This window comes from Octopus bimaculoides, chromosome 9 (assembly GCF_046866305.1).
Source record: "Octopus bimaculoides isolate indiv1 chromosome 9, ASM4686630v1, whole genome shotgun sequence".
In the NCBI taxonomy this organism is placed as follows: domain Eukaryota; kingdom Metazoa; phylum Mollusca; class Cephalopoda; order Octopoda; family Octopodidae; genus Octopus; species Octopus bimaculoides.
The window spans coordinates 50411595-50435231 of record NC_142936.1 but is presented as its reverse complement, the minus strand read 5'-3'; the positions used below and the strand labels follow the sequence as shown (position 1 = coordinate 50435231).

The window sequence follows — 23637 nt, the reverse complement described above, 5'->3', positions numbered from 1 at the left end:
TGCAATAGTCTTGAACAATTCCTTCAACACAATTACTATGACAGAATTTCAACCAAAATAACATGACTGTCGTTGCTACATTTGCTCTGCAGTGTAGTTTACAAATCTTTGTTATTAAGAACATTTTCTTGCCATGTATAGCTGTAAATTTTATAAAACTAAGCAGGTGAGATGCTGGCAATACATGAGAAATAAAATTGAAGTTGTAGTATTGATTGCTTCTAGTAAGTCACAAACTTATGTGAAGGTGTAATATATCCTAAACTGAAATTGCATAACCTATCTTAATAGCTAGTTGCCAAATCTAAAGAAATTTTTTTTGTTGCGGATAGTATGGAAACTTAGAAATTTCTAAAGTACATTTGATATACAAATTTGCTTTTCTTTTATATCTAGATGAAAATAAATTGATAACTTTGAGGAATAGTGCATGCACATGTAAGTTGTGGTGGAGAAATTGAATCTATCAAATTTATTATTTCTTTGGACATTGTCAAAACTCCTTGATTCTGCAATCTAGCTTTAGGGAATTCAATTACATTCTTAGATCTTGTTATGTGGTGCAATAGAAGGGGAAAATTTCATTTCTTAAATTTGATGGAGGAAAATCTTGTTTAAAAAATAGATGAATACTAAAGTTATAAGAAATAATACTATTGAGTTATGAGCTTGCAATGATTGAAAACCATTTTGAGGACTTCCATTCATTGTTGATAACTATAGATTTCTGTCTTTTCTTTAAAGGTAGGGTAAGCACATTCTTTATCAGAAATGATTTATCTATGAGGGCTGGATTCCTATAGGAGAGCGAGTGAGTTAAGTAGCTATAATTCTTTGAATGTGAATGGGATAAAGATATATTTTCTTAGAAACATATCAAAAAGTTACGCCACAATGAGATAAAATAAATTTATAAATTGATTACACTGTCGGAAGATTACTGAATACAAATCACCACACACACAAAAAAAAAAGATTCCTGGAGAAATTGTTCTAAGAATACACATTTGTATTAAGAGAGAACATTTAGAATAGCAGCATAATGAAGTAACTATACTTTTAGTGAACTGTTGAAAATGAAGTCTAAAACCATTTTGCTTTTTAAAATTAGGGCCAGAGAGGAGGTGGGAAGGGGAGTACAAATTAGTTTTGAATACAGAAAATTGCTTATTAACTTAGAAAACTTACTTAACTTAGGTTTTGGTTAATATTGGCTCTGATTATGTCACTGTATGTATAATGTAGTATTCACAGTAACATTGGAGAGAAGCCTGAGTGTTTTGGAACTATACCAGTAATCAGAATATCTCATGGCATTTTTTTTTTTATAAATGCCCTCTGATGGTCCCTAATTCTCATATTTCATTTTACAGTATGGGGAAATCATAGCAGGGAACATCATTCAAGATGAGGATGTGCAAAAATAGAGTAAGGGAGTACAATAGCATAGATCTCTTGTCCAGAAAGTTCTGAGGATCCAGATACGTATTCAGAATGCTATATAGACATTGTTGTTGATGTGGGTTTCTTGTTGACAATTATTTTAAAGTTTCTTGTTGGTTTTGCTGGGTTTTGCTTACCAAAAAACAATCCAGTTCTGTAGATTTCCTTAGACTTCAATGCTGGATAGTTTTTAGTTTTTTCCACAGAACGACGTGGCTACCTTTGTTGATGGCTTTCCTGGGCGAAATTTGTTCATATTTAATTTAAATAACAAAACCTATGAAGCTTTCACTGCTAAAATTGGTGAGATGGATTTTGAAAATGTGGATCTTTGTGAGATGGTAGAAGAAATTGGTTGATAAAATACGTATCAGTAATGCAAAGGGCTCAGCTCATTTAAATTCTATCTCAATGCAATTAGACTTGTGATTGGTACCTAGCTTATTACTTGAAAAGATGAAGATAATTTTATACCGATAGAAATGAAAGTCTGAAACATGAAGCCTCAAATATAGTGATGCAGTGTTTAAAATTTGGTCTTCTATTGTCAATAACCTTTCTATTATTCTTACTCTTTACTCTTTTACTTGTTTCAGTCATTTGACTGCGGCCATGCTGGAGCACCACCTTTAGTCAAGCAAATCGACCCCAGGACTTATTCTTTGGAAGCCAAGTACTTATTCTATCGTACTCTTTTGCCGAACCGCTAAGTTACGGGGATGTAAACACACCACCATCGGTTGTCAAGCGATGTTGGGGGGACAAACACAGACACACAAACATACACACACACACATATATATATATATATATATATATATATATATATATATATATATATATATACATATATACATATATACGACGGGCTTCTTTCAGTTTCCATCTACCAAATCCACTCACAAGGCTTTGGTCGGCCTGAGGCTATAGTGGAAGACACTTGCCCAAGGTGCCACGCAGTGGGAATGAACCCAGAACCATGTGGTTGGTAAGCAAGCTACTTACCACACAGCCACTCCTTAGCTTATAATAATAATAATAATAATAATAACTATAATCATAATAATAATCCTTTTGACTATAGACACAAGGCCTGAAATTTTGTGGGAGGGGACTACTCGATTACATCGACCCCAATGTTTCACTGGTACTTAATTTATCAACCCTGAAAGGATGAAAGGCAGAGTCGACCTTGGCAGAATTGGAACTCAGAACATAAAGACGGATGAAATATTGCCAAGCATTTTGCCCGGCATGCTAACGATTCTGCCAGCTTTCTTCCTTAATAATAATAATGTTTCTAACATGGAACAAGGCCACAAATTTTAGGAAAGGAGTCTAGTTGATTATACTGAGTCCAGTACTTGAATACTATTTTATTGTCACAGGAAGGATGGAAAGTAAAGTTGACCCCAGCAAGATTTGAGCTCAGAACGTAAAGAGATGAGACAAATACTGAAAAATATTTTATCTATTCCCAAATAACTCTGTTAATCCACCTGTAATAATATTAATATTTTCTAGTATAGGCACAAGAGCACACATTTGGAAGAAGAGGGGAACTTAATTTATTAACCCCTGGATAGGATTTGAACTTAGAATGTAAAGTGATACTAAACTCAGCAAAGCATTTTTTTTTTTTCATTGGTCTCCTTTTACTGCCTGTTCATCAAGTAATAATTTAAGGATTTCATACCTTGAAATGCACAATTGATTTAATTTCCTTTTTTGCTTCTAGAGGGGAAAAATCCTTGGAAATTCAGAAATGTCCCAAACCCATGTTCTGTCATGATTTTATGTTTGTTCCAATTGTTGTAGCAAATTTTTAGTTTAAGATTTTGGATGTATTTTTCATTATCGTTCATAATTGGATAGAAAGCAATTTGTTTCTTCACAATCTGTCTTTCTTTACAAAAATATAGTTTTCTTAGATATAATTAAATCTCAAAAAATTAACATAATTTCAGTAATATTGTGTTTTTTTCCCTCCTTAGATTTTCAATATGATTGTAAAATTCATTATTTAGATGAAATTGCTTATAATTACAAAACACAGAGAGGTGGTTATACATGTCATTCACAACTTTTCATCTTGATGCCTTCTTGACAAATGTGAAAAGCAACTTTAAATTCATTGCTCTGGCTAATTTGTGCATGTTGTGTGTGTACAGATTGGTGAAGATTTGTGCAAAGAAAGTACTCAATACATAAATGAGAGCATGTATGTATGTGTATGTATGTATTGGTTATGACATTCAGTTGCACCTGCTGGTGAGGCTTCAGTTTAAGAGTTCTAGGGAGCATGAAATGGTCATCTGATTACTCCTAGTTCTCTTCTGGCCTGGCATAGTCCTATCTGTGAGTCAAATGGATTTTCCAGGGGTAGAAGAGGCTCCTGTTATTTTTGACAAAGCCATAGGGAAGGTTGTTCTACTAGGAGCAGGATACTCTGACATAAAACATGCAGTCAAAATAGTAACAGTCATTTTGCAATGCTTGTCACTGGAACCAACTATGGCAACCGAGAGCATGGCAAAAGTATCGTACAAGCTTTCATCACTTAAATCCAATGATGTACAGATATCTCAAAATCATTTTATTTCTTGATCCGTTTTGCATTTCATTGAGCACTATGAAGATGCATGCATGACAACATGTAAAATCATATTCATGTATATGTAAAGATAGAAGCGGATCAGGACAATCAGGCTGAATGTGAGATGATTATCTTCTGACAAGATGAAGCAGTCATTGTGTGTGTGTGTGTATATATACGCACACACATTATTTAGAGTGTGTTTCTCTTTCGGATTTGTGATTTACTGATGATATATCATCAGTAAATCATAAATCTGGAAGAGAAGCACACTCTAAGTTATAGAGCAGTAGAATAATTAGATATAGATAACTATGACTGGTCTATGGAGTAATCCCATAGATCGGCCATTATATTCATATATACATACATACATACATACATACATACATACATACGTACATACATACATACATACATACATACATACATACATACATATATATATATATATATATATATATATATGGTAATATTTTGTATTTTTTAAATTGTGCTACAGTAGTTTCTCATTCTTATGACTAACCGATAATTCCTATTAGCTTAATTCTTTTGGTGTTGGCAGCTGTTCAGAGAATATCAGGCTAATAACAGCACTTAATGAAAACTTTTACCAAAATTTTTCTGCCTGGTGTGTGACATGTACATGAATATTTTACAAAAATATTCATCATCATCATCATCATCATCATCGTATGACATGAATAACCAATTGATGATGTATCACATTATGCTAGCTTGCTAATATATTTAATGAGATGATTACTCTTATAAATTTGCTTTTCTGATGATTACTCTTATAAATTTGCTTTTCTGACCAGATATATTATCGGACAATAATATAAGAAATTGATAAGAATTCTTTATTCGTGATTAATTTTTCATTACTATTAATAATGAAAATTATGACTTTTGTTGTGTAAGGACTTGGAGCCTGGACCTAGAAGACATATAAGGTGCATTCCAGAAATTTTGTGACTATTTTAGGAGAGGCAGTTACAACTTTCCTAGATTATTTTAAGTTAAGCATATCGTTACTGTACATCTTAATAAGCTGACCTGCCAACTTTTGTTACTCCAGGTTGAAGGAAACAGCTGTAACAGTGCTTTCAACATGCCTGATTAAAAACATTGCTTGCCACAACTGACAAGTTTGCAGAACACAGTTGGGATGTGAAGACAATTTGGAAGTTCGCTATACAAGAAAATTTTGTATTAAACTGAGCAAAAATGTTACCAGTTGAAATGCTCCAAACTGCTTATGGATCAGCATGTATGAGCTGAGTTTCTGTTTTTTTTGCTAGCACCAGAGGCCAGACAAAACAAGTCCACGAGGAAGCTCATGATGATCCCATTTTCAACAACATTGAGAGAGTTCAAGTAGAAGTTTCTTCGCAAAAGACCACAACACCTGCACCAGTTAACAATTCCATCCTGGTAACCAGTTACTTGACAGAGATGAGTATAGGAACTGTCCTTCACTCTCTCTACAGTCTAGACCTTGCTCACTATGACCTTTGATTGTTCTCCAAACTGAAAGTGGGTGAAAGAGACTGTGAGAACTTTGATGGGACCTTCATGAAGTGGCACTACAAGTGCATTGAAGTAAGAGGATCTTATTTTGAAGGTGATTAGTTTTGTGCTTCTTTGAAATTAAAAAATATTCTGGAATGCACCTTATGAATGAAATAGTTTGCATCAGAAATTAAGACTGGATACCTTGCTAACCATGTCTACCACAACTTATAACAAGATATTTTAGACCTGACCACACTAAACCACTGCATCATAACAAAGTATGCTCTCTTGACATTAGACAAGCATGTATTAGCAATGGAACTTGTGGATTGCTCTCAATCAATCATTTGGGTATTTTTGTGTTTTAGATTTGCATTCAGTAGATGGCTCACGACAGCCATCATTACAAGGAGATCTCTTAAATTAGAAAAAGGTCATGAGTTTATAAAAGATGGGACAGTTCAATAATGGATGCAGGTACATAACTGATTTTTATTTTATCAACTGGGAAGTGGAGCATGATGGTTTAAAATCAAAATGTAGATGGATGAAATTACATACAATAAAGTGGTTTATTCTGTCTGCTATTCTAATGTGTTGGCAATTATAATAATGATTTGTATGTTGGCACAAAGCATTAACTTTTATCCTCCTCTTTGGGAGAAATTTACAAACTTCTCATACTTTCCAAGTCCATTAGTGACATAAGCTAAGGGTCAATTTGAAAATCTTTAACTGTTTATTTTGATATGTTAATGGTTGATGCAAATGGTGTGAAATGGTATTTCTGTTTGCATTAGTGCCTATATACAAACTTAAGAAGACTCGGCCGATATTGATTTTTATCAATGGTATTGGAGGGATTTCCATAGTGCAATGTTGTGTTACTGCTTTGTCCAATACACACATACATGGAGAAAATGAACTCTAAGGGGGAGGGGAAAAAGGATGGTTGTGGGCATCAGTGCTGCTTATTGTAGCTACCTACAATTATACTTATGTTTGACAAGAATATTAATATTTTAGACTTACGATTGAAATATGAACTAGTTCACCTTTGTGTTATTGGTGGAAAGAGTAAAATTATTTATAATGTAAATAATGTTTACTGGATTGATAACAGCAGAAATATATTTTACTGACATCTGAACCCAGAAACACGAGACATTATAATAAGAATTGGCTTGTTTTATCATATCTCTTGTTAGGTTCACCGTTATCACTTCAATAAGCTTTTAGTCTTTAAATCTAAACAGGTCTGGATGAATTCTTTTATTATGTTGTATATGGCACTCAGCTAAAGTTTCTGAATTACAGAGTGGAACTTATTTTCTAAAACTCATCGAGCTGAGATCTTCTTGGATCCAGACAGATTAAAGAGATTTGTTGCTCTGAGAATTATTGGAATATGATGTTGGTATAATTATTGTACAGTTTAACAGTACTTCACATTTATATATGAGTATATGCAAGTGTGTGTGTGCAAGGGGGGGGGGGGGTCTAAGGAAGTTTAATGTGTGTGTGTGCATTAGATGTATGTGTGTGTACATTTGTATCTTTGTTGCTCTGTTTGCATTATTTGTATAGGTACTTAATTGAGGTAATTGTTTTATAGTTGGATAATCTTCCTTTTGTCAATCATTACTTGTTTCACATGTAGAGGCTTTTTTCCTCCATAACTTTGAGAATGCAGAGTTACAGGGCATGACGTCCACTACAAATGTAGACACAATGCCACCAAACAATCTTTTATGCATGCATGTGCACATACAGGACAGGCTTCCATGTAGTTTCTATCTAATAATTATGCTTGCAAAGCATAGGAGAAGATACTTGTCTTTGGTGTCATGCAGTGGCGTCGAACCTAAAACCACGTGGTTGTAAAGTGAAAGTCTTAATTGCATACCCATGCCAGCACTTCTGTATTTGTATCATCATCATCATCATCATCATCATCATTTTTACATCCACTATTCCAGATGGAATTCATTGAGGCACACTTTTATGTCCCTTCTTGTTGCTGGCTACCACCTGTTTCCCAAGTATGGTAATATTTATTCAGAAGATTGAAGATGAACTGTTATATGTTGTCTAGGCAGAGATGCAAACAGACACACCTATGCACATGCATACATATGCATATATGTACATATGTGTATGTGTGTGTGTGAAGATGCATAGCCTAGTGGTTAGGAGGTTGTACTCGCAGTTGTGAGATTGTGGTTTCGATTCCTAGACAGGATGTTGTGTTGTGTTCTTCAGCAAAATGCTTCATTTCATGTTGCTCTGTGAGCATTTTGAGACCTAACACATGATACACTTATGCACCTGCACGAACAATGTTGATTTGATGTATGGAATGTGCTCATGTGAACACAAACATTTGATCATTATAAACAAGCCATTTGTGTGATTGTTCAGCAAGAATTGTAGAAACTACCTGTCATTTAATAATGGAAGAGTCCATTACACACACACACACATGTGTGCGCTATGGGCTTCTTTTGGTTTGCATCTACGAAATCCACCCATAAGGTTTTAATTGGCACAGGTCTCTAACAGAAGCCAGTTGCCCAAGGTGGCATGTGGTGGGATTGAACCTGAAGCCACATGGTTTGGAAGTGAGCTTCTTAAGCACATAGCCATGCCTGCCCCTATATTATATATGTGTGTGTGTACACAAATATACACATACTAACACAAACGTCTCTCCCTAAGTGTGAAGCTAGAAAACAAATTAAACTAATTATAGTTTTGCATAAACTTTTTACAGTTATTTTGTTTTCTGTACAGTTTTATTTCCTGACAAGCTGATTTTATTTCCTTTGTTTTGTATCAAGCAACGACAATCTTATAAATAGTAAAATAGAAGCAACACCAGCATCTTGTTTTCAATTTGATATTTGCCCTGCAGGTGTCTACATAAGCTATCTAAACTAGTTTAACATATTCCTGTATTTCTTAGAGTGTTTTGTCAGGGGAAAGAATTTATCTAAAATATGATTTTTCTCTTTGTTTGCATCAATTTTTCTTTTTTTTTTTTCAACCATTAATTATAAATCTTGTTTTGTTTTGTTTTCTTATTAATATTTTATGTAGTCATTAGTCCCTGTCAACTAACAGTAAGCTAAGTCATTCTTGTGATACAAGAAAAGACGGTAATTTAATAAAAAGAAAATAACTTGTTATAAGCAACACTGAAATAATGAAACAAAACAACAACAAAAACAAACAAAAAAAAACTAGAAAAATTGGTTTGCCTGTTTTTCATAAAATTTATTCAAGAATCAGTAATGTTTGATAAGTTCCAAAATCCATCAGTGATTGAATATTTAGAGAGAGAGAGAGGAATACAGGTAGATATACACATATATATAGACATGTATGCTCATTATTTCTTTTTTTCTCTTTCTCTCGAATGGGAAAGGTAGTCAGATAAACAGAAACATAAAAGATAAAAGATACACCATACACACACACACATATGCACACACACACACACACACACACACACACACACACACACACACACAACTAATCACTTATATGCTACCTTTATCTCTGTCTTTTATTTCCTCTATATGTGGAATGTGAGAGATGCACATATATCAACATTATTTCTTTACAAGCCATTCCCAACTCCTCCCACTTTCTTTTATTCTGCTTTTATCTCCTTCCTCTATATTTCACCTGTTCTTCTTCTCTTTCTACTGCTCTTACGGAGGGATGAAGACATACATTCATATAATCTCTTATCTATTGCAAAACATATGCACACACACGCATGCACATACATGCATATATATATATATATGTGTGTGTGTGTAGCTCTATATCCATTTATTCATGAGTGTTACAAGTTTGTTTGCCAATAGAAAAGATTTGATATTAGCTACTATCTATCGCTGCAAACCAAAACATAACACTCTATCTCTCCCTCATCACCCCTCTTTTTTCTCTCACAGAAGTCATCATTGACAACTAAATAGTTTATACAAAATGTATGATAAGGAATTTTAGCTCATCAAAGTTAATAATGAACTTCTTAATAGTTTTATACTAATCAAGTTTACTATAGGACTTTTATCACATAAAAGCGTTCTTAACACCTTTTCTTAGATTTTTAGCACTTGAATCTCAGTGACATTTCCTATTTAGTAGACATATTGGCACGTTCTTGGTGCCAGACGCTCAGCTTTTTTACAATAAAAGAAAAGAAGTTCATTCTTCGTTAGTGGTCGATAATTGTAGATTATCAAAACTGTTTGAACATTGTTAAATTGTCACAGGTTCAAACCTTAGCCTTTTGAATGAGTTATACTAACCTTGCGCCATCAGTCTTGCATTGTCAATATGTTGTGGTTTTGTCTGCTATGTGACCTTGCTATATGTTCTTTTACACATCTTGTATTTATGCTGTGTGCTGTGCAGAACCCAGAATATTTTACACCTGTCTTGCCATTCTGTCTTATTGTGTAATGTTATTGTTTAGTCTTAGGTTAGACAGATAAGCAGATCTTTGATCAGACATTCATGTCATGACCAACTTGTCAGTTTTTGATATTTCTCATATTATCTGATGTGTCCTTTCCTTTTTAACATGTTAACCACCACAACCTGTTGTGTGAATTTTGTGATCAAACTACCAGTGGTAGATGTTGTAGTTAATGTGTTAAAGACATTAGAGTATATGATTTGACTGCTATTTTTAGCAGGTTAAATTAGCATGTAGAGGATACTAATTGCTTTTGTTTGAAGCATAAAGTGCAGGCCATTGTGAAGAAACTGCTCTCTGTATATATTGAAATATTTTGTTCTTCTTTAGAAGGTAAAGTTACTCAATAGAGAGACTGTACTCTCAGCAAATGCACTAAGCAAAAACTTTTAGAGAACCTGGTCTGGCCCATAGTATTGTTGGTTGTGGATCATAAATCCTAAGCATAAAATGACAGAGCATTTGAGATGACATTCTGCAGGCAAGTGTCGTAGATCAGTTGGGCAACTCATTGAAAAGTCCTCCTGGAGGAGGTGGGTAAAAAAGAAAACTTGGTGAAGATAGTTATATGTCTCATGTCACCAGGGCCCAGGACCTTTGTGCTTATATCTTCAGGGGCTGGGTGGACAGAGAATATTCTCATGGATGAGAAAGGCAAAGACGGAGTAATGACATCAAGAACCAAATAAAGAGGACTCTGCTAAAGTATATAGCTGCAACATTAGACTACAGCATATGATGATGAGTGGTGGTCATGTCTGAGGCCACTGACTTTCAGCTGTGAGGATGAGTACATTCATTCTTTTATTCAGAAGATTCAGTCCGCAGACTTTTACAGTATTAACAATGCCACTTACTATGAACATTCAATCCATAGAAATTAATTTGCAATACATGTTTTTGTTTCATCATTATAACTGGGAAGGTCAATCAATGTCCAATTTTTGCATCTACCATCATCATCAGGAACAGGAAAATTATTGTAAATACTGTAAAGTACTGAAGTCTAAGCTGGTGAATATTTGGTTGTGTCATATTCTTACAAAATCTCCTGAACAAGATTACCCAGATAGTAGTATTCCTGTTGGTAAAACCATAAAACTTGCTGTCTCTTGTTTCTGCTTCCATGTTGTACATCATCTGTTCTTGACCACATCATCCCTTCTTGACCAGCTCTCATCACCAGCACACAGTAATAAAGTGAAAAAAAAATAAAACATGCAACCCTTCCCTCCCATTTATTTCAATCCAAGAAGGCATTTAGTACTGGCATATAGCCATCATTATCCACAATGCTGTCACACATTACTGTTAACTATTCCCATGGAGAACATTTATCATAATCTTTCAAACTACTATTCAATCTTCTCAATTCCAACTTGAAACAATTGTGAACTACCACATATCCATTTTTCTTTCTCTATAAACTACTAGACTGATTTCTGCAGAGCCAAGTCTATCAGAAAATGTTATTGTCATTCACCAGTAATTTCTTGCTGAAAACTTTGTCAAAAGCAATCTTTTTATCCATTAATGTTACCAGAGATTTTAGCTCTCTCTAACACAAAGCTGCCAACATAGAAATCCTACAAATCTCTACATTTTAATAGAGCAGTTTAATTCAAGTGATTAAGTCTCCCTTTCAATACCATTTTTCTTGGTTTATTTGAATTAATTTTGAAAATAATGAAGAATCTTGTTAAATAACTTTGTCATTATTTAGGCTGATGTTTGGAACAGATTAACTAGATATGTGATGGAAAGTTTTAATGTAGACCACTTTTAAGCTAAGTTTTAAATTAAAGTAAGTTTATATTATTGAATCAATGGTAAGCAGATTGGTATCAAAAGGATTAACGTCTATGGGGCTCTCTCTGACCCTGATTTTAACGATTCTGATTAACGATGTTGTCTCTTCCACCAATTCTCATTTCTGAGCATATGATACCATTCTTAACTCCCTCTTAAACTTCTGCATATATTTGTTTTCCAAATGTAACATTGATACACCTTGCCAGATACACTGGAAAGATTCTTGGAAATAAACATGACAACATGGTATCTTACAAAAATTTTATTACTTATATCATAGAAGTAAAACAAAAAAGTCTTGCGCTACACCCTGTTTGCATATGAACATTTCACAAACACTCCAACATACTATGAATCTAGGATACACAATCCCAGATTCATTTTTCATAGCAACCGTAACTATATAAATGTGAATCTTAAGTTTAGGTTTCATTTCCTGAACAAGAAAATACTTCAACACTGTTCACTTAAGCCTGAATATAATCATTGTATGTGTTGATATTGATCAACACCCACAGTTACAACCAAACAATATTAATAGTTTCCTTCATGCTGATTCCACCAACCAACCAACCAACCAACCAACCAACAAACAACAATTACTATCTCATAGACACACTGTTTCTTCTCTTTGTATCTTCTATGCTACTACAGTTACTTTATTTTTCTGAACTAGTAAGCTATGTACTATTTCTTCTTCAACACATGATGCATCCATCTCTCCTCTTGTTGCCACTTCTTGTTTTATCTCTAAATATCATCATCATTTTAGTATCTGTTTTCCAGGCTGGCATGGGTTGGACAGCTTGACAGGAACTGGGAAGGACTACACCAGGTTCCATATTTTGTTTTGGCTTGTTTGCTACAGTTGGATGCCCTTTAATACCAACCACTCCACAAAGTGTACTGAGTGATTTTTATGTGGAAACATCACAGGTGCTTTTTAAGTGGCACCCAGACCAGTGCTTTTTACATGGCACCTTGGTTTTAGGATCTCAATTCTCATGTAGTGGGTGGGTCTTCTGAAATACAGCAATGTGCCACAAATCTCAATCCTCTGTCATCTCCTTTGTAAAGTTCAGCATTTTGAGATCACTATAACAAAATATTTCTCTAAAATTCTTTCTTAGGACTATTACCATCTGCAACTTGCACAGTCTTCATTTTCCCCACAGTTATTACTCAAATTATATTCAAACTGTTATGGGAGAATCTTGAACACCTCCACGTGACTGAAGGTGGACTGATTACAATAAATAAGAACTGAGTGAACTGTCAAGGAGTAGTTGACAGTGTTAGTTAGACCATGTTGGTTAGCTGTGTTAGTTCGACAGTTGGTAGTTGAACAGTGAAAACTGAGTACTGTACCTATGTTCAAGTAGTACAGAGTGCATTCTGTGTTAACATATATTTCTGCAAGAGGTTATTTTTAGATAACCACAACCAACTATTTTTTTGTGTAATACCATTTTATGTCAGATGTGTATACTCACATCATAGCACAAACTAAATACCGACTGCATATACATTGTCTAGCAGTAAATGCTTGTAAAGTTTGAGTACTTCTCTTTCTCCTTGAAATACATAAAGGAATTAAAAATAGCAGATCTTGTATTATAAGATCTAAATTCTTAACTGTGTTATTATTGATCTGGCACAGGATGGTGGATTGGCAAAAGGCTTCATTCTTCTTCTTTCAGTTCTTTACATTCTAAGTTCAAACCCTGCTGAGGTCAACTTTGCCTTTAAGCCTCTGGGAATCATCTAACTGCTCCCCTCAAAATTGTGCTTATCAGTAACCATACATCAAGCATCTTTAGCCTGCAAATTCTCTCATTATAAATCAATATTGAATAAGTAATAGATAAGCATTGCAGTCTTTTTCATCAAACATTTTCATGGTACCACAATCTTGCAAGAGAATGTAAATTTTTCAATTTCCAAATGTATGGGTGCATATTATGAAACAAAATAGTGATTGTAAGAAACAGTAACCCTATATGCCAAGTTGTTATATCATGTCCTTCCAGAAACTATTTGAAATGGTTAATATTCTATGCTCATTGTGTTGTTTGTTTGTTTACCAGTCAGATTACTGTCAAATGTAATGCTTGTTTATTCACATTGTTTTGACTAAGCATGCATTATCTCATAGCTTGAAGATTTCAATGATGTGACTGTTTATTTTAAGAATGATGTTGTGGGGTAACATAAAACAGATGGAATATTTTGGCCAGATATGGCTGGTTTAAATGCTAACTTTTATATTTGAAAAATATCTTAAACTAATAGTTACTAGGAAAGTAAAATATTAATACAACTGATTTCTTGTTATTTCCTTTAACTGTGGACTTAACTGTGAGTGTATAACTTTTAATTAGATTGAAATATGTCTCGTATATTTGCATCTGTATGAATGTAGTAGGATCAAATTATTCCACACACGGTATACAATTGATTTGGTGAAGCGTTAGTTATAGACCTAAACACTATATTTTTATTCTTTTACTTGTTTCAGGGTTTTTTAGTCAAAGAAATCGACCCCAGGACTTATTCTTTATAAGCCTCGTATTTATTCTATTGACTCTTTTACCAAACTGCTAAGTTACAAGGACTTAAACACACCAACATTGGTTGTCAAGCAATGGTGGGGGGATGAATACAGACACACACATAAATACACACACACACATTATAGACATACACACACATATACATACACGCACACATACACATACACACACACATAACATGCTCCTTTCAGTTTCCAAGGCTTTGGTCTGCCTGAAGCTATTGTAGAAGATACATGTTGAAGGTGCCACATAGTGGGGCTGAACCCAGAACCATGTGGTCGGGAAGCAAGCTTCTTACAACACAGCCACTCACATGCGCATACAAAGGTGTAATTTATTAAACTGATATCTCCGTATGCATACAAACACATGCACATCATAATTAATTTCTTGATATAACACACCTTCTCATATATTATTTCGTGTTAATCTGTTTGGAGTATTTTCTATAGATTTATTGCTTGTGATACAATAATAATAATAGTAAGAAGAAGAAGATGTTGATGATAATGATGGCATACAAAATATATAAATTATATCCATCAATGAGAATTTGTTGCACTGTCTTCTTTTTTCTCTTCTAAAGATTTCTCAGGTGTTGCAAGTAATAGGGTTTTTATCTTCATTCATATTTTTTTCCCCTTCAGTAATTTCTCTTTCCATGTTGCTTTATTTGGAAGCAGGCGTCAGCATGAAAATATTGAGGGAGACAGAACCTACATCAACCTCTCAATATAGCTACTAATGTTTACGTCTTATTCATTAATGGCGGTAAATAAATATATAGTATTTATTAGTAATAACTATATATAGTAGTTATTAGTAATAATATTCTTCTTTTATTTCTGTTTACAAGTAACCCTGTGATATGTGATTGAGTAATTAGGAAGTCATCCTTTCCAAAGAGTGGAGTAAAGGATAAAAACCCACTTGTCATGTATGACCCTGGGATTGCACCTAGAAAGTAACCCTCTGAGGCACAAGTCCGGGTAAAGTTGTTTATGGAAGACCAGCAGTTGCCCATGCATACCAGCCTCCCCTCCCTACACCACCGATATTATCCAAGGGAAAGGCAAAGGATGATATAGCTTGGCACCAGTGATGTTGCAACTCATTTCTACAGCTGAGTTAACTGGAGCAACGTGAAAATAAAGTGTCTTGCTCAAGAACACAACACAGAGCCCAGTCCAGGCATTAAAGTGAGATAAATAAAGCAGAATAGCTTTCACTTGGAATTGAAACTGTATCCTAGACTCACTTTACCACAAATTTAGCTCAACATAAAATACATGCAGTTTTTCATGATTTTTCCTATCAGTAGAAATTTTGCTCTGTTTAGAATTTGCTATAATCAAATGAATCACATTCAGTTTTTCACTAATATATAAATTATCGACCCCATAATTAGTGGCAAAGTGACAGAGTTGTTAGTGTGCTGGGTCAAAGCAGATAATGTAAAAAATTGTACCTGTTTGCTAAGTTCAAATTCTGCTGGAGTAAACTTTGCCTTACATCTTCTCAGAGTTGATAAAAAAAAATGTACTAATCCAGGATAGTGGATTGGCACAACAGGTAAATCATCAGACCAGATGTCTTGTGGTATTCACTTCAGCTCTTTGTGCTCTGAGTTCAAATCCTATCATAGCCTGTTTAGGTGGTAGACTTAATGATCCATCATCTAATTTAATCCCATCACCTGACACCTTGGTTACCATTAATGGAGTCCACTCTGTTGCAAGTATTTGGGTGTAATCTCAGGTTTAATGATACATTCTTCCCTTCTATTAGTCCTGGAAGCCCTGTCAAAGGTTATGGACACCACCTTTCCTCTTGACTAAAAAATAGAAAAAAGTGTGTACTGTAAAATGGTTGGCATTTGGAAGGGCATCCAGCTGTAAAAACCATGCCAGAACCGACCTCGCCTGTGCTTATGCCACGTAAAATGCACTTAGTCCACTCTGCTGGGTGGTTGGTGTTAGGAAGGGTATCCAGTCATAAAAAACCCTGCCAAAACAGACACAGAGTTCTGCTGCAGGCTCCTACCTGGTTGGCTCCTGTCAACCCATGCCAGGATGGAAGGCAGACATTAAATGGGGATAATGATGATGACAGCAAGACTACTTCTTGTCCACTGCTGTATTATCTGCGCCATTACTAGTGCTCTGTTACCATCTGTACTTCTGTTAATCTGCCTTTCATTTTGTAGCCATGAGTTGATAGAAGAAATAAAAGAGGAATTACTAACCTTGACACTTCTCTGTAAGCATGAGAATTAAATTTTCTGTGAAATTAATTCTTAATTTTTTTGTAATTATCTCCTCTTTTCTTTGATAATTACTAACGATAGTTGTTAGTTTTTTTCGCTTTGTTTTCTTATGCTTAAACACAAATTTTAATTAACTATGAATTTTGCATACATTTTTTAACACATCACTATCTACCTGAACAATAATAACGGTTTCTTCTTGCTTAGACACATGGCTACATGTTTTATGGGAAAGGGTTAGTCTATTTAATCAATGTCACTGGTGCATATTTTGCTAACCTAAAGAGAAAGAAAATTTAAAATGAACTCTGATGATATTTGAACTAAGACGAAATACAACTAAAGGTTGCAAAAACTAAAGCCATCATTTTACTGTTAACAGCTGTAATACTCGAGTAAAGAATGTTAAAACTGTCACTAAGGTGGTGAGCTGGCAGAATAGTTACTGTGCTGGGCAAAAGGCTTAGCATTTCATCCAGCTTCGCTGTCTTGAGTTCAGACTCTGTCAATGCTGACTTCGCCTTTCAGCCTTTTGGGGTTGATAAGATATGTACCAGTTGAACACTGGGGAAGGGGAGGGTGTGGATGAGGGTTGGGGTGATGTAACGAACTTACCTCCTCCCCTAAAATTGCTGGTCTTGTGCTAAGATTATTTGAAACCAATATTAATTCTGTTACTAAAAGTTATAGTTTCTGATTTAGGCACAAGATCAAGAATTTTGAGGGAAGTGGGTTACTTAATGTCATCAACCCCACTACTTGACTGGTACTTTATATTGTGGACCCTGAACGAACAAAAGGCAAAGCTGACCTTGGGATTTGAACTCATGATATAAAATCTAGAACAAATACTTGTAAGCATAATACTGATTTCAAATTTTGGCACAAGGCCAGCAAGTTAGGGGAAGTGGCTAAGTTGATTAAATCACCCCCAGTACTCAACTGTTACTCATTTTATTGACCCCGAAAGGATGAAAGGCAAAGTTGTCCTTGACAGAATATGATCTCAGAATCTAAAGATGGAGGAAATACCACTAAGCATTTTACCTGGCTTGCTAATGGTTCTGTTAGCTCTATACTTTATAATGCAAATTTTGGCACAAGGCCAGCAAGTTCAGGAGGCAGGGTAAGTCAATTACATTGACAACAGTGCTCTCTACTGGTACTCATTTTATTGAACCCCAAAAGGATGAAAGGCAAAGTTGATCTCAGCAGGATTTGAAATCAGAATGTATAGATGGACGAAATGCCGCTGAGCATTTTTCCCAACATGCTAACGATTCTGCCAGCTTCACCACCTTACTGCAAAGCATAATATTAAAAATAAGAATATTGGTTGTTGTTATTCCATAAATGAAGATGGTGGATTAATAGAGTCATTAGAGCATCAGACAAAATGCCTTGCGGTTCTTCGCTTCTAGTTCTTTACTGTCTGGTTTCAAATCCTGCCAAGGTCAACTTTGCCTTTCATCCTTTCAGCTCAATAAAATAAAGACCAGTCAAGGACTGGGATCAATGTAATCAATGAACCATCCCCGTCGAATCTCTGACCTTGTACCTATGTTAGAAACAATTGCTGTTCTGTATTTGAAAGAAACAAAAGCAAGATGTAACATTAATTTTGTAGCAGACCTGGTCTGCCAGTAATGTGCTGGACAAAAATTAGTTCTGTGTACTACAAGACTATGTTGCTGCAAACACGTGTAGCAGCAATTTTCTTTTTTTTCTTTTCCTTCTCTCTCTTTTTTTTTATGTAGGAGTCCTTGTGTATTTTGGAATGTGTAGAACTGTAGGGAATTGGTGTAAAGGTGATAGTTCTAGAAAAACATAAAGAAAAAAAAGGAAAATTAAAAAAATTACAACATCAATGACCCTAGTTGCAATGGGTGTTCTGTTAATTGATCCCGATAAAGCATCATAATGTCACATACATAACTAATATAATTAGAATGGTCAATAGTGTTTCGTGAGTTGTATAGTTGCCTGTTTGATTGTGTTTATGTGAGTATATGGATGTACAGTTTCACACACTGACACACAAGCTAGCACATATGAGTATTTGTGTTAGATTTTATATATGTGGTTACTCATGGTTACACATAGACACGTTGTGTGTCTGTACTATATTTGTATAAACATGAGCCTGTGTGTATATGTGTGGATACATATATATGTATGTGTGCATATATAAATATATGGGTATGTACATGAGTATGCATTTGTGTGTGTTTGTGTGCATGCACATGCGCGCACATGTATCTGAGTGTATACTATATTTGTACAAACTTGAATCTGCATATGTGTGTGGATATGTATTCATATATATGTACATGTATGTGTGCATAAATAAATATATAGGTATGTACATGTATGTGTATTTATATGTGAGTGTATATATGTGTGTGTGTGTATACATTAATCTCTGACCGTCTGTCTGTAACCACCTGTGACTCTCCTCTCACACTTCTCTGAACTTAACAAGCTACACCTCATTATGTATTCTTTCTTTCTTATATTCATCTTCTTGTGCCATGACAGTGTGCTCTGACTCCTTGTTACCAACATCCCTATTCTTTTCCAGCTAGTGGTCACCCACTCTGATGTAATGCAAGATAGACATGCATGTCTTCCATAGTAAGATGCTTGTACCTATGCTTCTACCATACTTTAACTTCTCAGCACCAAGCATAAAACCACTTCTTCTGCTGCCACTACAACCACACTTAATTGAGAGGGCTTCCTCTTCTTTACTTGATGATATCATTCATTCCTGTGTCACAAAAAGAGCATCCAATATATTCTGTAAAGTGGTTTGTGCTTGACCTCCTAGGTAATAACTCCAAATAATCTCTGACTAAGACAACAATGACTTGTCCAGTCCATGCCAGCTTAGATAACAGATGTAGAATGATAGTGATGGTGAAGATGATGTGAAACCTTTTGATACCAACCTGCCTGAGATTATCCTTGATCCTATGATGCAAACTTCCTGTTTTAAAACAAGCTAAAAGTGCATGTTAATTTATGTTCCAAACAACAATTTAATAATTACTGTAGTTTTCTAAATTGTTCATTATTTATCTAATTAATTGCAACAAAGGCAGTGATTTCAACAAAAATATGGTGACAAGAGAGAGCATGTATGTAATTAAAGATTACATTAACACACATGTAGGCATTTTTGAATTTATAGTTTTGTTTAAGTTAAGAATTTAATGGGAAACCTTTCTCTCCTGCTATGTATTTCTTTCTTTATAGTTTTTTTGTTGATTGGCATTGAGTCATTCATTCCACCAAAATCCAATAGGATGTTATTTAAAATATTACTGCCTTCTGGTTGAACTAAATCATTCTTCTAATATCTATAGAACCCTCTTCAATGTCTTTGTTAATGGGAAATTTATATTTTACTAGACTTTATTTGTTGTTATTGTTGATAATATAAAAGCTACTACAAGCAAAGTAGTTGAGTTAATAGAATTGTGGATGATTGGAATTGACTCAAGAAAAGTAACTCTAGAAGGAATATATTTTTGTTTTGTTTTACCTCATATCCCATTGTCAAATGTGATCATTGTCAGTATTTAGTCCTTGATCCTTACCAAGAAGATTTACCACCAAAACTAGTCTTGCCATGCCAATCCTGTCTTTTCATAAAAAGTTAAATTATCAAATGGTTTTTTACAAAAGAAGTTGTAGTTTTTGTATTATTTTTTGCATGATTTGTCTATTATTTCTAGCCAGTTGAACTTACATGTAGAAGCTTCCTCAATGAGTTGTGAATCTAGCTGGAACTACAGAACTGTGACCAAAGACATTCTAGCCATAACCATCTTGCCCATCCTTCTGGCATTGTGCATTATTCATTATTTAATGTGTTCTTTCCTTTCTCTAAGTGGCAGGGTCTCATTTGAGGGATATTCTACGGCTATTTATAGCAGATGTAATGACTATTTAGGTGTATCTTTGTTGCTTCCAGAGCTAAGAGTTTAAAATGGCAGTAATTATTGAAAGATATTTAAGAGAAATTCAAACATCAGTAACATCTACTACTAGAATACCAAATAGACATGGAATATGTTGCAATATCTAAAAGGATATAAGAGGTTTATCTACTATAACAACTCTTCAGTCTGCATAGCATTAAAGGAACCATTCCATGGCTGCTGATATTTCCAGAAATAACAACCAAATATTCCTCAAATAGTTTAGGTATTTTGCAATCACATCATTCACTCTACTCTGTTCTCAAATTGCCTTATTTTGGATATGCTCATATCAGTGATCTTCTTAGGATGGATCATTTCATAGCCCTTTGCATTGTAGCTTATGAATGTTCTTTTCTCTTTGTAATAGCCCATATTTCACATATTATTGTCTTGTATATATATATATATATATATATACATACACACACACACACTCATACATATTTATATTCTTTTTCTCTTTTACTTGTTTCAGTCATTTGACTGGCCATGCTGCAGCGTCATCATTAGTCGAACAAATCAACCCCAGGACTTATTCTTTCTAACCCTAGCACTTATTCTATCAGTCTCTTTTTACCGAACTGCTAAATTACGGTGACATAAACACACCAAGCGATGGTGAGGGGTGTAAACACAGGCACACAAATACATACACATATATATATATATATATATATGTGTGTGTGTGTGTGTGTGTGTGTGTGTGTGTGTATGTATGTGTATATATATGTGTGTGTATATGTATATATATGTATATATATGTATGTATATGTATATATATGTATATATAAATATGTGTGTGTGTGTATGTATATATATATATATATATATATATATATATATATATATATATATATATATATATATATATATATTTGTGTGTAATTTAATCAGTTGTTTGTTGCATTTAGGGGATATACAAGTCCTTTGAATTTCTATCCATGTGCCTGCAAACGAAGATTAATTTTGATCAAGAATATTAAGTGTTTCTTTTTAAGTGAAACAAAATGTGTGCGTAAAAATGATGAATTCTTTACCTCTTAAACCATGTGTCAAGGAATAAAAATATATACATATAAAAAGAAAGATTCATTATTTTTTGTTAATTCTAATTATCTCTCTTCAAAGAAGAATAAATACATATTGCAGTTACATATTTTGTTTTCTGATTTGTTTACTTATTTATTCATTATAAATAATATTTATCATGACTTGGTTCGTTGCCATTATTTTCAGTTCCCATCAGAATTTGTTTTCTTTATTTTTATCTATTTACCCTTGAAATATTTGAGTTTCAAGATTTAAAAAAAAAAAACCAAATGAAACCTTTTATTTTTAATTCAGGAATTGATTAATTTAGATTTATTCATTTATTTATAATGTGATGAACATGATGGTGCAGCTGTGAGTTCTCAGTAAACTGAATTTGTGACCTGATTTCTTTTCTCATTTGAAACCATCATCAGTTAATTTACCATGGCTGTTCAGAGAGGCAACTTGTTAGTTATTTTTTTCCAGTATTCACAATTTAGCCCATTAGCATTCACATTACTCCGTGAATGCATTTATTCACATTGTTTTGAATTAATCATGCATAATCTCATATCTTTGAGATTTTGGTGATGTGATTGCTTATTTTTAGAATGACATTGTAGGGTAGGCGTGAGATGCAGGATCTGGATAGTTTGAACATAAAATGGGTTGAATATTTGGACCTGATATGGTCAGTTTAAATGCTAAAGGGTTAAGGAGTACATATTTCTTGTAGACTTTTTAGAATAAGTTCTTCCTCATACATGCTTCTGAAATGCTATTAAAAAAAAAAAAGCAGAAAAGAAAAAAAGACTTATTTATTCAATGTACTTGTTCAGTAAATGTTAATTGCCTGACCATTTATTACTAGAAGCATATATCAATGCATAATTAGTCTTACTAAATCTGGTGCCAATTTAAACTAGCTGCATGAAATGCAGCATCTATAAATAAATGCTCTTTCAGAGACTTTAGATAATGTCTGTCGTAAATTTTAACACAAAATACTGCTTCACTTTTATTTAGCTTATGCATATTACTGCATATTATATATAGAATTTTGAAATAATTATATCATTCATCAATTTCTTTTCTATATAAAAGAATCAGAGAAAGTGGGACAGTGCCCATGACAATTGCAGTCTCTCTGAAATTGGTGAGATTGGTGCAGTTAATGTTTGAATTGAGCAATCTACAGGTTCAAAAAATTCCAAAAGACTGCAGTTCTGAGGATGAAAGATTAGCTAAAATGTCTGAAGTGAGTGTTGGGAGATAGAATGCACGAAAGGTATCAAGAAGAGGAGGAAAGTTAGAACAAATTAGCATGAATGAACAGTGTTTTCTGCTATTAGCTCAAAAGGAGGGATATAGTAGAGATAAATAAAAGAGGCAGAAAGGAAACCATACATTCATGAACTAATATTTGATTGTTAGTGGTTCAATATTTAGCGTTTAGTTAAACTGCCCTCTTTTGGATTTTACCTAGAATGTGTGTGTAGCAACATAAAAGCAGTAGTACCTTCTTCTACGAGAACAGTATTTTAGCATGGATCATATTTAAGCTTTGTAGAGTAGCAGTTGATATCTGAAGTATTTTATGTCCCTAAAGAGAAGTTGTTTGATGCAATGAGACAATGTTATGTGACACACACTCACACATACATGCATGCATGTGTGAAACATTGCACCCCGGAAGTTTCTTTTGTGCAATGTCTGTAATGGTATTGGTGCAAAGCTGTATCAGCTTAAATTGGTAGCCTTAGAATTAACCAGTGGGTTTAATTCTAATTTTGGGTATTCTTGGGGAAATATAAAGGGTACAGCTCATCAAAATGTCATAGAAACTCAAATACTCATTTATTTATTGCCTATAAGGGGCTAAACATAGAGGGGACAAACAAGGACAGACAAAG

At 34.1% G+C, this 23637-nt stretch overlaps 1 protein-coding gene across 12 annotated transcripts in view; it reads left to right on the top strand.

The window, feature by feature from the left end:
* LOC106868354 (N-acetylated-alpha-linked acidic dipeptidase 2) overlaps window positions 1-23637 on the top strand; it is a 1035601-nt gene that overhangs the window by 163456 nt on the left and 848508 nt on the right. For 2 of the 12 annotated variants that reach the window (XM_089357527.1, XM_089357522.1), the window contains exon 2: window positions 2040-2116. The exons of the other annotated variants lie outside the window; for them this stretch is intronic. The gene's annotated coding sequence lies outside the window, so the exon portion shown is untranslated. The remainder of the gene's footprint in view (window positions 1-2039; window positions 2117-23637) is intronic. 12 annotated transcript variants of the gene reach the window in all.